At 41.6% G+C, this 14,456-nt stretch overlaps 1 protein-coding gene and 1 long non-coding RNA gene across 3 annotated transcripts in view; one reads left to right on the top strand and one right to left on the bottom strand.

The window, feature by feature from the left end:
* Positions 1–3,933: 3,933 nt before the first annotated feature.
* On the bottom strand, positions 3,934–7,676 carry LOC138921480 (uncharacterized). 2 transcript variants are annotated; one of them, XR_011434097.1, is made up of 4 exons: positions 7,538–7,676; positions 6,367–6,475; positions 5,162–5,373; positions 3,934–4,134 (listed from the first exon to the last, which is right to left on the bottom strand). It is a non-coding gene; the product is annotated as an uncharacterized lncRNA (long non-coding RNA). The 2 variants fall into 2 exon arrangements; XR_011434098.1 differs by lacking the exon at positions 3,934–4,134 and having other exon boundaries at positions 5,257–5,377.
* Positions 7,677–12,854: 5,178 nt separating this feature from the next.
* Positions 12,855–14,456, top strand: part of LOC138915142 (rho GTPase-activating protein 20-like) — a 110,555-nt gene continuing 108,953 nt past the window's right edge. Inside the window, exon 1 of the mRNA XM_070256075.1 lies at positions 12,855–13,120. The gene's annotated coding sequence lies outside the window, so the exon portion shown is untranslated. The remainder of the gene's footprint in view (positions 13,121–14,456) is intronic.

Here is a 14,456-nt window from a genome sequence, read left to right as displayed (position 1 = left end):
ACTTTAGCTGAGTTTTCATAGATTAACAAATCACATATCACCATAATCCAATATTAGAACATTTCCATCAGCCCAACTAGTTTGACAGCACCAGTTTGCAGTCAATTCATGTCCCACATCCAGCTCCAGGCAACCACTAACTCATTTCTGTTCCTGTAAATTTGACTTTTAAGGATATTTAATATAAACTGAATCATCATTGTGTAGTTTTTTGTGTCTGGCATTTTGCAAACCATGTTTTTGAGATTCACCCATGTTGCAGCATTTATCAATATTTAGCTCCTCTCCTTTGAGGAGTAGTTTTTCACTGTATGAATGGACCACATCTTGTTATTTTTCTCATCAGTTGATGGGCATTTGGATTTTTTTTCCAGTTGTGGCTCAACTGAAAAGTAAACACCCCAGCGAGAATCTCCCAAATGCAGGAACTTGGGAAACTGTGCAAGATGCCTTGCTAAGTGAACAGAGCCATGGGAACAACTCTATCATAAAATACTGAGGGGGGTTATTTCTTAACAACGTATAGAGAAATTCCTGAAGGTACATTGAGAATTTATGGAATAGTGCCCAAGTAAATGTTTACAGAAGATATAGATATCTGTAGGGTAGAGGAGAGTTAAATGTTCATTTTACATCCTTCTAGACGATACAACTTTTTTTAATTAAAATATTATTTAAAAAATGTCCCCTGGCACCCCACTGGCCTGGCATGCCCTGCCTCCCACAGGACCCCATGGTGGCAAGGAGAGCAACTAGAAACACTGGTGTATTAGGTGTGGGCTGCATATGCCACAAAACTAAGTATGCAAAATTATTACTTTCTTCAACTTGAATGAGCACCATTTAATTTTTATTTCAATCTTTTATCCATGCTTGAAATAGATTTTTAAAGATCTGGTCAGATTAATCTACAAATGCTCGATTCCACAGGCATTTCAAGTTTAAATGCCACATTCTGCAGTTGCCACCTCTCCCCTGCCCTCCATCCTAAGTTCCACAACTACAATGAGGGAAGTTGGTGCAGGCAGGGGGTCCTCCCACTGCTGGATGGGCCCCGCCATGGCGTGCCCACTGTTCACAGGCCCATGTAGCACTTGGCAGAATTAGCCTCACAGGAACCCCTCACAAGGTCAGGTCACAGCAGGGGTTGGCCCCTCTCAGTTGCTGAGGTCACTCTGAGGCCTCTGTGAGGCTGACACAAGCTTCCTCTCCTGGCCCCTCTTTCTGAATGTCCCCTCACTGGCGCTGTCATCTGGGAGGGCTGGGGAGTTTTTAAACATCTGCACAGCTGAATAGAAACTCTGTAGGTTCAGTGCAAGATCAAAACGTTCGATCCCTTGTACAAGAAACCAGGGGGGTGTTCAGTTAAAAACAATATAAAGCATATTCTTTTAAATTAATTATTACATATTAAATGTAATAAAAGTGATAATGATGCATGAATAAAAACATGAAGTTATACTTTACCAAGCAATAACCTTCCAAAGTCATACTTTATGTTATACAATAAATAATATTATTCTCACGATTCCTTCCAGAGGAATTGATAAAATTCACACGATGAAATGCCTAGAAGGACATTAACACAAGGACATATGCAGTAGTAAATTTGCAGTGATTTGTACAGCTGAGACTAACTGAGCGTTAGATGAAGAAGGAATGATCTTGGTGGTGGTCACTAAGGTGACTGCCTTATAATCATTTATTAAGTTCTCTCATATTTTGGTGCTTCTATATATATTTATTTTACCTCATATAAAATACTTTTAAGTACTTGCAATATATAAATATCAATTTATGTAAAAACCCCCAACAGGACTCTCTCTTTGATCTGGTCAATGCCAGGATTCCACTCAATGGGAATTGTCCTCTTGGTGACTTTAGAAAACTGATGGGAAATCATCATTAGTCAAAGATCCCAAAGCAGGTGTGGAACACACCAGTGAAAAAAGCATGGGCTTCTCCAGGATAATTTACCATTTATTGGTTTTCAATTGCAAATTTCTTAATCCCAGGAAGAAAATTTGTGCTGAGGACAAGTCCCTACCACACTGTTTGTCAGCTGATGCTCTTATTTGTGAATGTCCTCTTGAATCAGGCATCAGTTGATAAAAGAGTCACAGTTGACAACTCACCCCCAACAATGAAACTGTGTGTATCTTCTATCATGTACATTGTCAAATATTCATACAAGAGTTCAATTGAAAGAGAAATAAACTAACAAACCACCATATCTCTTTCAGACAAAGATGGGCAGCCTTATCTTGGCATTACATGGGGTCTCCACTCTCTCATGAGAAAGCTCCTCCAAAAGGCCCTCATGGGGAATGAGGAGGACACAGATTAACTGTCAGTCATTGGTGGTGTTGCTCAGGAATTACTCAGGGACCCCTGCTTGATATGGATACAGAACTAGAGTGTATGGATGTGGTTGATTAACAAGCATAGAATAAGCTGCTGCTAGGTCATCCTCTTTGGCAGAAGAAGCATAGAAGAGAAGAGGAAAAGGAGAAGAATGAGACACAGAATCCTCAGCTTTGGAGCTAAAGACAGCTTAAACCAACGTGCAGTGTTCCACTTACAAATGGAATTAAATACACGCTATGATTAAACGAATTCCCATCACTCTTCTTTCCCATGTTTAAATCCAGCTAACTGCCACTGGCTTCTTGACTTCCTTCAAACCATCTCAGCCTCCATGGAGCCATGTATGCTGCATTTCCCCTCGGTTGTATGAGATTTTCCAATTGATGAAAAGCAACCTTACACTGGGAGACTGATCTAATTCCAGCAAAATTTTTCTTTTATTTATTCACTAAATATTTGCCATAAAGATAATCAATTTTAGAAATTTGGAAAATACGGATGTCCTACCATTTCAACTAAACATTATTACGCACGTGATATTTTCACTTCCAGTCTTGCTTCTCTAACTATATGTGTGTGTACATTGGTCAGCAGCCGGCCAGGTTCACACTAGCCAGCCAGGAGTGGGCAAGTTCATTACAGAGAGGAGGGCTGGGGTGAGCAGTGATGCTCTCTGACCGAGCTATACAAGAGAGTTACAATGAGTGACGGGCACCAGGGTAATAACCAAGTAGTACTGTTATTCTTATGTGACAATCTTCCCAGGGGTGATAGCTCACAGAATTTGAACACTTCTTAGCCATATTTTTATAATCTTATCAAATACCATTGAAATATCACCTATATTCTTATCTATTCTGGCCTAGATGCTGAGGAATGACCCCACACCATCAAAAGTTGGTGAGGTTGTTCTACACGGTGTCTGGATCTCTCAGAATCTGTGGCTGACCAGAAGCATGTGGGCTTTCTCCATGCTTTTTCTGCTAATTACTATGCCAACATTTGTGGTAATGTGCACCAATATATGATCTGTGTGATGTGACCACAGAGGCTACCTTATAATGAAGGACAGTGATTGAGACCTCTGTATGCCCAGGTGATTCAGGAACATGGATGGATGCTGGGACACCCTTGCACTGGGACTAATGATCCAATTGTGGAGTAATGAAGGCTATAAAGTAGTTCAGAGCCTCAACACTGGGGCCACAGCCCTGCATACACACTTAGACTCTTTCACACAGGAGCTCAAGAGCTTGGGTCACTCATCACTGCACCTCATTTTCTGAGGAGTGGGAACAGCAAACACACCCACAGATATGGCTGTGGTGAGTGATGAGCAAGTCAATGTATGTAAAGCATAGAGTGGCTATGGGGTTTTCTTTGAGGATGGTGGCACTTACAATTGTGCTGTGTAACTAGGACGTATCTATGGAGAACTGACATTCTCTGTCATATGCACTCCCGACACATTCACAACATCCCACAGACTCACACACAGGCACCCCTAAGGCCCCCTGCACACAAATCCACACCCCTGAAGGGAACACAGCTTTTCCAGGGACTGCAGAATGTTGCCAGAGTTCTTTACCTGGGAAAACAGTTCTTACATCACACTCCCCATCCTCATTCCCAGCAGGAAGCTGGAATCATGGAGGCTCTCCAGACTAAGGCCAGCAAGAAAGCCCCACCTTTCTGTTCATTTGGATTTTTTCCTCAGCATGTAAGTGTTCCAGAATGCAGACCATTTTCACGTGTCATTGAAGTCACCTACAATCACAGAAAAGAAAACACTGAGGGTCAGATCATACTGTGTAGGTTTTATCAGATCTTGTGTCTTCTTAGTGAGTATAGAATACCAGAGAGAAAGCAGTAGTCAAGCCATGGGCACCAGAAGCATACAGGACATATGGAAAAATACTACCTTTTCCTATGGGCTGTAATTCTCAAGTCCATTTTGGTCTACAATTACAAAATTCTTAATCCAAAGAGAAATTGCTACTAAGGATAAGTCCCCCTTCCACACAGTTTATAACTTGATTCTGCCATTTCTTTTCCTTCCTCCCCAAAGCCCCAGTTCATAGTTGTATATCATAGTTGCAAGTCATTCCAGTTCTTCTATGTGAACCGCCCTCAAAGCAAGGCAACTGGCAGACAGGTGGTGTGGTTCCGTGACCAGGAAGTGAACCCAGGCTGCTGAAGAGGTGGGCAGGGAACGTTAACCACGAGGCAATAAGGGATGGTTCAGTGATGCAGCCATTTTTAAATGCCCCCTTGAATCCTGCATCTGTGTGTAAGAGTTTGTGTTAGTCAGTTCAGACTGCTGTAACAAAACACCATGGACAGGGTGGCTTAAATAACAGACATTTATTCTTCATAGTTCTGGAGAGGAGGATGGGAAAGAACAAGGTGCCTGTGCACTCGGTGTGTGGTGAGGGCCTCTTCATGGCCTGTACACCACCCCTTTGTATCTGTTTTCTCACATGGTAAGGAGAAGGGAAGGTCTATTCTCTTGCTCTTCTTATGAGGATACTAACTCACCATGAGGGCTCCACCTTCATAACCTCATCCAAGGTTCCCTCCAAAAGACTCACCTCTTAATACATTTACATGCGAGTTTAGGGCTTTGGCATATGGATTTTTGGGGGAATGTAAATATTCAGTTTATAACCTTCTACCCTTCTATTCTCCCAAGATATGTATTCTAGCATAATTAATGTATATTGTCATATTTTCAAATTTGAAACTAAGTTTTAAAAATTCAAGAAGACAATATTTCTATGAGACACAACCTTACTTTGGCACTTCATGGAGCCTGTTTGTCTGCCCCGCCAGTAGGAAGCTCCTCCAACTTGTTGTCTTGGGCTGCTAGGGGGACTCAGAGTAACAGTCCTTCAGCGGTGGTGTTGCTCATGAAATACTCTTGGAGCTTTGCTTTATTTAGAGAAGTGGCTGGAGTGTATGGATGTGATTCTTTAAAAAGCATAGACTGAACTGAGATTGGCCAGTCTTGCTTAGTGGAAGAAGGAGAGAGAAATGAAAACAGCAGAAAATAAATGAGAAAAAAAGTATTTAGCTTTGTAGAAAAAAAGCAGCCTAACGCAATGTGAAATAGTCACAAATGATCCTAAACTACATGCAATGATTCGGTTACACATTTCCATTACTCCTCTCACCTATTGTGAAATCCTGCGGAGCTGGTGCTATCTTCTTGTCACCTCCCAAAACAATTTCACTCTCCAAAGGTACATATATTTACCACTGCAATTATCATCTTTTCTATATGATTTTTCATTTGATTACATGCAATATTTTCTTAGGTGACTGGATTCAATTCTAGGTAAAACATTCCATTGCAACTATTGGCTAATACTTTGTCCTAATCAATTATGGAAGATAGGTGAAGCACAGGGTGTTGTTAGGATAGTTAAATCAGCCTCCATGACAGTGTAATGGTGACATAAGACAGGATGTATTTGAATGTAGAATGTAGAAATGTACAGCAAAAGAATAAACCCTAATGTAAACTAAGGAATTGAGTTAACAGCAATGTGTAAATATTGGTTCATTAACTGTTCCATGCTCCACATTAACGCAAGATTTTAATGACAGTAGGAACTGGCAGGTGGGCGGAAGGATATGAAAACTTTATTATCTGCTAGATTTTTGTTCTTGTTATTAATATAGAACTGTTTTAAATAGTAAAGTCTACTAATTAAAGAATAATATGGCAGCAGTATTTCCATGAGAGATCTATTTTGGCTAATGCTAAGTGAGCAGCTGATATATAAATATTAGTTTGACACATGGTTTATTGTTAAATGTGAGCCAAATTTTGACAATAAATGCATCTTTACTCCTGTAGTTGAAACACTACTGATTGACTTGGTAAGTTAAACTTTTCCTATGTAAATGAAGAAAGACATGGCTTAGCATTTTTATAGTATTGTCTTGAAAAAGGGACATGGAAAAATTATGATGATTATCCTTAAATTAACTTACACATTGAATTTCCACAGCACCTTCAATGGAGTCCTGTGTGTGGTGCACCCTGGCATGTGACAAGATGCCCACTGTTCTTACCCACTGCTGGAATTGGGCTGTATCTTTCCTTAAACAAAGCACAATTTTCTCTTTGTATCCATAAGGTTAGATCCTGGGATATGCAATCACACTAGAGAGAGCTTTTGACATACTGCTGGCAGAAGACCACAGGAAAGTCAATAATAAGTTATTCTCAGTTCAAACTTTTGATACCATTATTCACAGGCTGCCCAACAGAACTACTTGCATTAAAGTTGTGCTTCCAGAAAAGAACGCAGTTTAGTGTTCACTTAAAACACTTGGATTGTGTGGGAAAATACTTTGATTTAGATGAGACAACACAAGCAGCAGAGCACAGTGACAGAGAGCATGGGTGCAGGTGCCTGATGACCTGGGTTCAAATCCCACTTAGATGTCACATGACCCTGGGAAAGTTACATAACTGCTCTGTGTCTCAGTTCTCTGCGCTGTCATATGAAAACTTGAAGGGCCCATTTATTACTATTATATTATAGGACTATCATTATTACAAACAAGTAAAGCTTTAAGACCAAGTACTGATTCATCACAAATGCTCAATAAGACTTCAGTTATTAAATGTCTGAAGAATAAGCTACATGTTGCTGGTGGTTGACTACAGAGAGGGGATGGCTACAGAACAGGGGAGGATGGAAGCTTATTCTCCAACCTTTACATGGGAAGGATGCCCACAGTTCATGGAGAATGTCTGTTTTCATCTCCTGTGATCCCCATTGTAACCCTATGCGGGGTGCAGAACAGGGGACATAGCACACCTCTTGCAGTTGAAGGCAATTAAATTTAGAGAGGTTAAGTGACCTGTCCGGAGTCAGAACACTGATGAATGAGCGATCTGAGGCAGGAATGTAGTTGGTTCCCTGGGTACAGAAATCGGAAAACCTGAGACCAGTAGATCACACCCCAGATGCCTGAATCAAGATCCTCCATCATTCTCTTCCTGAAAACAACTTAATGACAGGTTTCTTTGGGGAAAAAGTTGATGCCCTGGATGATGTATCCAAACCAAAAGAAAAGTTGGTGGGGGCTAAGTCCATGATCTGGCCTCTTGCCTCCACATTTCAATCCCTTATCCAAATATGAAGCAATTTACCTGGATTAAAGCCCCTCAGAAGGAAAAGGGATGTTCAAACTTGTGTTCAACCTTCCCCAGCATGCTTACACTGTCACCTGCCTCCTGGTGAGCCTTCCTGATGGTTAGGGGACCACCCTGAGTGACCAGTATCTGTTTGGCTCTCTGCCTCAGAAGCCCAGACATTCCACCGCAACTGTCACATGACGGTTCTGACAAGAACTAGCTTTCAGTCAACTGACCAACCCTGGATGAGCAGTTAACGTAAACTAACTGGGAAAGTGGCTGTCTGAGCTGCTGCTTTGGTGGATTAATGAATTAAGTGTGTGACCCCAATATCCCGCTGACTATTAACCTGAGCTGCCCCTGTGCAGCCTGTGTAAAGGCCTGACTGAGAATCAGCTGTGGCTGCCCCAGCACTGAGGGTGCACCTTCCCTGCTTGCTCCTTCCTCAACAAATCTCTACAATGAACTCTCTACAATCTCCTCACCCTCCTCTAGACCCTGCAGTGGCAGAGGAAAGTCCCATCTCCTCTTGGGAACTCCTCCATAGCCACAGCCTATGACCCTCACTCCAGGACTGTCACAGAGGATCACCCAGACACTCCATCCCTCTGTCACTACAAGAATACTCCAGGGATTGTAGAAACATGGTGGAATTTTGTTACTTGGAAAATCAACTTATTTGACTAAAACTGCGAGCATCATTCCCAACAGGTGGCTGGGGCCAGGGCGGCACTCCAGACAAAAGCCAGCATGTAAGCGCCACAATTCTTATATTTTTTCATCAGACAGTGAATCTACAATATATACCATTTTCATCAGAGTGAGTCTACAATATATACCATTTTGTCTTTTTCTTGATGCCACCTGCAATTACAAAAAAGTAAACAGTCTTAGAAACAGATTACTCTGTGCACTGTTTGCACAGATCTTTTGCTCCCTTGGTGACTGAAAAATGAGATAGGAAAGTGTGGTCATGTCAAGGCCCACAAAAGCTAGAGGAGACAACACCTGTGGAAAAGGCAGGAGTTCGTCTTGGAGAATGTACCTGTCAGGGCCATTTTGGTTGACAGTTACAAAATTCTTAATCTGAAGAGGAAAAATCCCTACTGTAGAAAAGGCTAAGTAATGTACAGTTTTAATCTGATCCCACCAATTTTGCATCCATTCTTGAGTCAGGTGTCAATTGTAAGATCCTCCTCCTCAACCCCTTGACTAAACACTCTTAGGCAGTCAAAATTAGGGAGTGTGTAATGCATATGATTAGTTGTGTATATCAGAAATTGATTGAAAAAGAAAGGAACCAAGAAAATCACAATTCTACCTTAGGCAAAGAAAGTCTCTCTTAGCTTGGTAATGCATGGGACCTCCCATCTGCCCTGGGTTGATGAACATTCTCCACAAGATCTTTTTGGGGAGCAAGAAAGACACAGAATAACTAAGTTCAATGGTGGTGCTGCTCATCAATTACTCAGGGAACTTGACATAGACCAAGGACCAGTGTTTATGGATGTGGTTGGTTCACAGGCACGGATTGAGCCGCTGTTGTACCATCTACTTGTTGGAAGAAGAAAGGGCAAGGAGAGGTACAAGAAAGAAATGAGAATAGAGCCCTTGGTACTCTAGGTGATGACATACTAAAGCAACACAAAATAACCAATCTACAAACGTGTAAATACTAAAATACATGCTATGAATCCATGACAGAGTCCTGTCCCTTTCTGTTTTTTTTGAAGCCCAACGGAATTGTCTTCCAAGACTGTCTCCAAGGATCCACATACGTTTCCACTTCATTCATCACGTGCTGATTAGGAATTTGCCCTTGATTATTCACAAACTATTATTACGGAACTGGATTCAATATCAGACATAACATTTAATTTTATGTATTCACTAATCTTTTGTTATAAAAATAATCAATTATTGAAGACTAGAAAATACTGAAATACACACATTTTAAAACAACCACTATCAATCATACATTTTCCTCACAATCTTCCTTTTCTATGCCATGTGTTTGTTTTACTTTGTGGTTGTCTATGACCGGCCAACTAACAGTGGACAGAGCATGATTAGGAGCCGCCCCTGATGAGCACTAATGCTCTTTAAACCATCCATGCAAGAGAGTGGTTATTTGAATATCTATACTGGAGAAATTTGTATTCAAATCCTTTGCCTAATTTTGAATTGGGTTGTCTGTGTTTTTTGTTGTTGAGTTTTAAGGGTTCCATACATTTTCTGGATAATAATCCCTTATTAAGTATATGACTTGCAAATATTTTCTCACATTTTGTGGATTTCCTTTTAATCTGTTGATAGTGTCTGTGATGCACATTTTACAAAAACATCGTGAATCCAGTTTGCAAATATATTTTGTTGTCTGCGCATTTGGTGTCATCTCTAAGAAATCATTATAAAATGCAGTGTTGTGAAGTCCTTAGAAAAATGCCTGTTACAGAGTCGGTGCTAATGATTGTTCAATTAATAAATCCAGAAGTAAATTGGAAATTTAACCATGTTTCTTCTAGTGGCAGAAGCTGGAAGGCTGTCAGGAAGGAAGGAGGAAACTCAGATTTTAATACACACACTTTTGTACATTTTGAGTTTTCTATGAGAGCATTATTCTTATTGCTATTACTGTACAAAACAAATCAACAAGGATAAAATTTTTAAATTTCCCCAAAATATTGGCATAAAAACACCACTTAATTTTGTTCATGGACACAAGATAGGAATTCAGACAAGACATAGTGGGGATGGCTTCTTTTTACTCTATGATGTTGGGGCCTCAGCAGAGAAGACCCCCTGGCTGGGCCTGACTGGAAAACTAAGGGTTGGAATCCAGGGGAGGTGACTTCACTCCCATGTGTGTAGTTGATGCTGAATTTGGCTAGAGGACCTACGTGAGACCTCCCCAAGTGACCTGGGCTTCCTTGCAGCAGGGCAGTCCTAGGGCATTCAGATGAGGGTTCCACAGGGGAGTGACCTGAGTGACCAGACAGAGTCTCATGGTCATTTCAAACAAAACTTTAAGCATGACACAATGTCATTTCCAAGATATTGGTCAGTGACAAGGAGCACTAGAGTCAGCTCTGGGTAGAGGGAGGTACCTAGACCCCAGGTTTCAATGGGAGGAATGTCAGGTGGTAACGCAGCCCTCTCCCTGTGGCATCAGTAGAGAGCTTATGGGTGCTGGATTTCCACTCTCCACCCAGCAGTGAAGGGGTGGGTGCTCCTCCACATACACACAGAGGTAGACACAGAGCAGGCCAAGAGCAGAGTGGGGACCTTTATCACTACCATGTGGTAATGAGCTGGCCTGCCCTCCTGGAGTCAGTGTAGGCATATTTGCATCAATAAGGAGACACTCCTACCTCTCCCATCCAGGGAGTATCTGTGGAGGCTTGGTGGGAAGTCTGCACTCCTACCCCCTCCCAGCAGGGAAAAGATCTCCACCTGCAATGGTGAGTCTGAACATTTCCCCACACCTGGAAGGAATGAAGTGTTGCTCACCTCTTCTCCCCTGCTGGAGTGATGTAACAGAAAGCCAGCTAAGACAAAAAGTTTAAATACTACCCAAAGTCTCATAATACAATCCCCAAAATGTTCAGCTTTCAATTGAAAATAATTCTTCATACTAAGAATCAGGAAAACATCACACAGTGAAGAAAGACAAACAATAGATGCCAACACAGACATGACAAAAATGTTAGAATTACCTATCTGACAATGATTAAAAGCAACTATTAGCAAAATAAATTAACACATATGAATAAACTTGAAATAAATGGAATAATTGAAAGTCTCAGCAAGGAGATGCAAAATATGTGAAGCAAAACTGATATCAGTGAAAGGAGAAGTAGATCCACAAATACACCTTATGACTTCAATAAAGCCTTCTTAACATCTGATAAAAAACTCAACAGAAAGTCAGCAAGAATATAAGAGAACTCAATGTGATAAACTGATAAGATCCAAGCAACATTCATAGACACTAAATCCAACAACATAGAAGATGCATTAATTTAAAATGCACAAAAATATATAGACCGATATCCCTCACAATTATAGACATAAAATTCCCTAATATATTATCAAATTATATTTTGCAATATATAAAATGAATTATATAGCATGTCCAACGGTGTATTAATGCAGGGATGCATGCCTAGCTCAATATGAAAAATCAATCAACGTAATTAACCATATGAAAAGATTAAAGAAGAAAAATCACATGATTATATCAATATATAAAACAATTTGACAAAATTTAACACATGATTAAAAAAATCTCAGTATGTTAGGCATAAAGAACAGCCTCACCCTGATAAAATTGATCCACAAAAACCTACAGCTATCAGTATCCCTAAGAAGGAAATATTTAACACTTTCCTGCTATCACTGAGAACAAGGCAAGGAGGCCCATCCTCACTACTCTTATTTAATATCATACTGGAAGTTCCAGTGAGTGCAATGAGACAAGGAAAGAAAAGGCATACATATAGAAAAAGAAGAAATGCAACCATGCCGTTTTTGCAAAGGACATGACTGTTTCCATAGAAATTTCCACGGAATCTACAAATGAAAATATCTATCAGTAATAAGTGGCTTCACCAAATTTGGAGGCCACAAAATTAGTATACAAAAATCATTTGTATTTCAGTATACTAGCAATGACAGCATTGGCAGAAATTTAAAGTATATAATCAGTTACTATTCTTCAAAGATGAAAAACTTAAGTGTAATTCTAAGAAATACACAAAAAATCTGTAGAAGTCTTGTACAGATCTTGGATTCTGAGAACTTTCAAATGCAGATGAAATTAATCAAAAAAAGTCGATCTAAATAAATGGAGAGATGCAGTACATTCGTGAGTCGCAAAATTTAGTATTGTAAAGAAGTCAATTTTCTTTTAAATTGATATATGTATTTAATATAATTCCCATCAAAATCTCAACAAGACATTTTGTAGATACAGAAAAAATTATGCCAAAATGTGTATGGAAAAGCTAAGGAGCACGCATAGCTAAAACACTTAAATAAGAGAATAAAGTGGGAGAAATAAGGCCACAAGCTTGTACAAGTCAAAGTTAGAGCGTTCAGAGCTGAATGGTTTTGGCAGAAGGATAGACGCAGATCAAGAGCACACGGTAGGCGTGGTTGGCGGCATTTTGGATGTCCATCACGCAGCCCTGCACAGCCCTCCTGCATTACTCCCCGCGACCAGAGAGGGCGCTAAAGGAACTGGCCCTGAGGTGAGAAGTGGATTGCCCCGCCAGCCGGAAGTCCGCGGTGGGCGTGTCAGGGGGGCGTGGCCGGCGCTTGGAGGCGGGGCCGCAGCGGCCAGCCCCTCCCCCAGGGCCCTCAGAGCCGGCGGCGGCGGCGGCAGTTGGGCGTCAGCGGACTTGGCAGCGGGGACGTTGGCGGCAGCGGCCCCTCAGAGCCTGGACCCCGGTGAGGGCGCCGACCCTGGTCGTGTGTGGCAGGTGACAGTCGCGGGCGCTGAGCAGGGACCAGACTCCGCTCGCGCTCCTCGTCCTGAACGCGCTGACTGACTGGAAGGTGTGGCCGCCCCGCGTGCCCCCCGAGGAGGATGTGCAGGTTTGTCCTCAGGGACCGAGGGCTCCAGGTCCGGCCGAGGGGGCACAGGGCGGGGCTCAGGGCGTCCGAGTGGCTCCTGAGCCCGGAGTCAGTGGGTTTGGCTCATTTAACTTGAGGCTTTGGGAAGCACGAGGGTAAAATTGGGCGAGTTGTGCAGGATTTCAACTCTAAACAGCCTCGTCATTTAGGTCTTTTGGGTAATATTGAAATTTCAAAAACTGCAGAAAGTAGTTTGTCAACGGCTTTATCGTCGATTGATGTGATAGCGATCACGGAGAATCACTGTTTTGCAGTTGCATTTCCTGTCGGTGTCATTTGGGGCAGTTTTGAGAGAAAACTACAAACCGTAGATGTGGTGGTTGAGAGGGTGGAACTGAAGGGCGGATGTCACTGACGTGAGAAGCTGGAGCAGGCGGATCAACGGTCAGAGAGCGGACCCGAGGGTCCCAGGGCCTGAGGGGGGTGCTGGGCGTTCATGTTCAATGGGAACAGGGTTTGTATGAGATGGGGAATGTTCTGGAAAAGGGTAGTGGTCATGGCTGCACAGCATTGCGGATGGACTTAATGCCGCTGCGTGCAAACTTAAAGACTGTCGGAACGGTAAATTTTGGGTTATACATATTTTACCATAATGAAAACAGATGATTAGGAGTGGAGAGCCGTGCTTTTTGTGCCAGCTTGTCCTCAAAATGCTCCTTCCCGCTTTCCTGCGATCATTTGGGGCAGAGATCTCCTTTCTAGATCCATTATGCCTCCCAGGAAGTTTATCGTGGAGATTTAAACAGTGTAATTTCTTTTAAGTCTTAATAAGTTTGCAAAGAAATTGGCTATCTGGGATGAAAAGCCATAGGGAGTTAGGATTGGGGGAGAAAGGATTCCATCTTTCTTTCTTTCATATGGTAGTTCAAGTATCAGTTTTTGAGGAATCTCCATCCTGTTTTCCAAAGTGGCTACAACAGTTAACATCCCACCAGCAGTATATGAGGTTCTCCTTTCTCCACGTCCTAAAACACACTTGCTATTTCTTGTCTGTTTGAATGGCCATTCTGATTGGGTGTGAGGGGGTATCTCACTGTAGCTTTGATTTGCATTTCCCTAATCGTTAGTGATGAACATCTTTTCAAGTGCCTGTTGTTCATCTGTATATCTTCTTTGGAAAAATGTCTGTTCAGATCTTCTGCCCATTATTTAATTGGGTTTTACTGTTGATGTTGAGTTGTATGAATTCTTTATGTATTTTGGATACTAATCCAAATATTAATGCAAACATCTTCTCCTAAGTTAGTTTGTCTTTGCATTTTGTTGATGGTTTCCTTTGCTATGCAGAAGCTTTTTA

The sequence above is a fragment of the Equus caballus genome, chromosome 30, assembly GCF_041296265.1.
Source record: "Equus caballus isolate H_3958 breed thoroughbred chromosome 30, TB-T2T, whole genome shotgun sequence".
Classification (NCBI taxonomy): Eukaryota; Metazoa; Chordata; class Mammalia; order Perissodactyla; family Equidae; genus Equus; species Equus caballus.
This window is presented reverse-complemented; position numbering and strand designations above follow the sequence as displayed.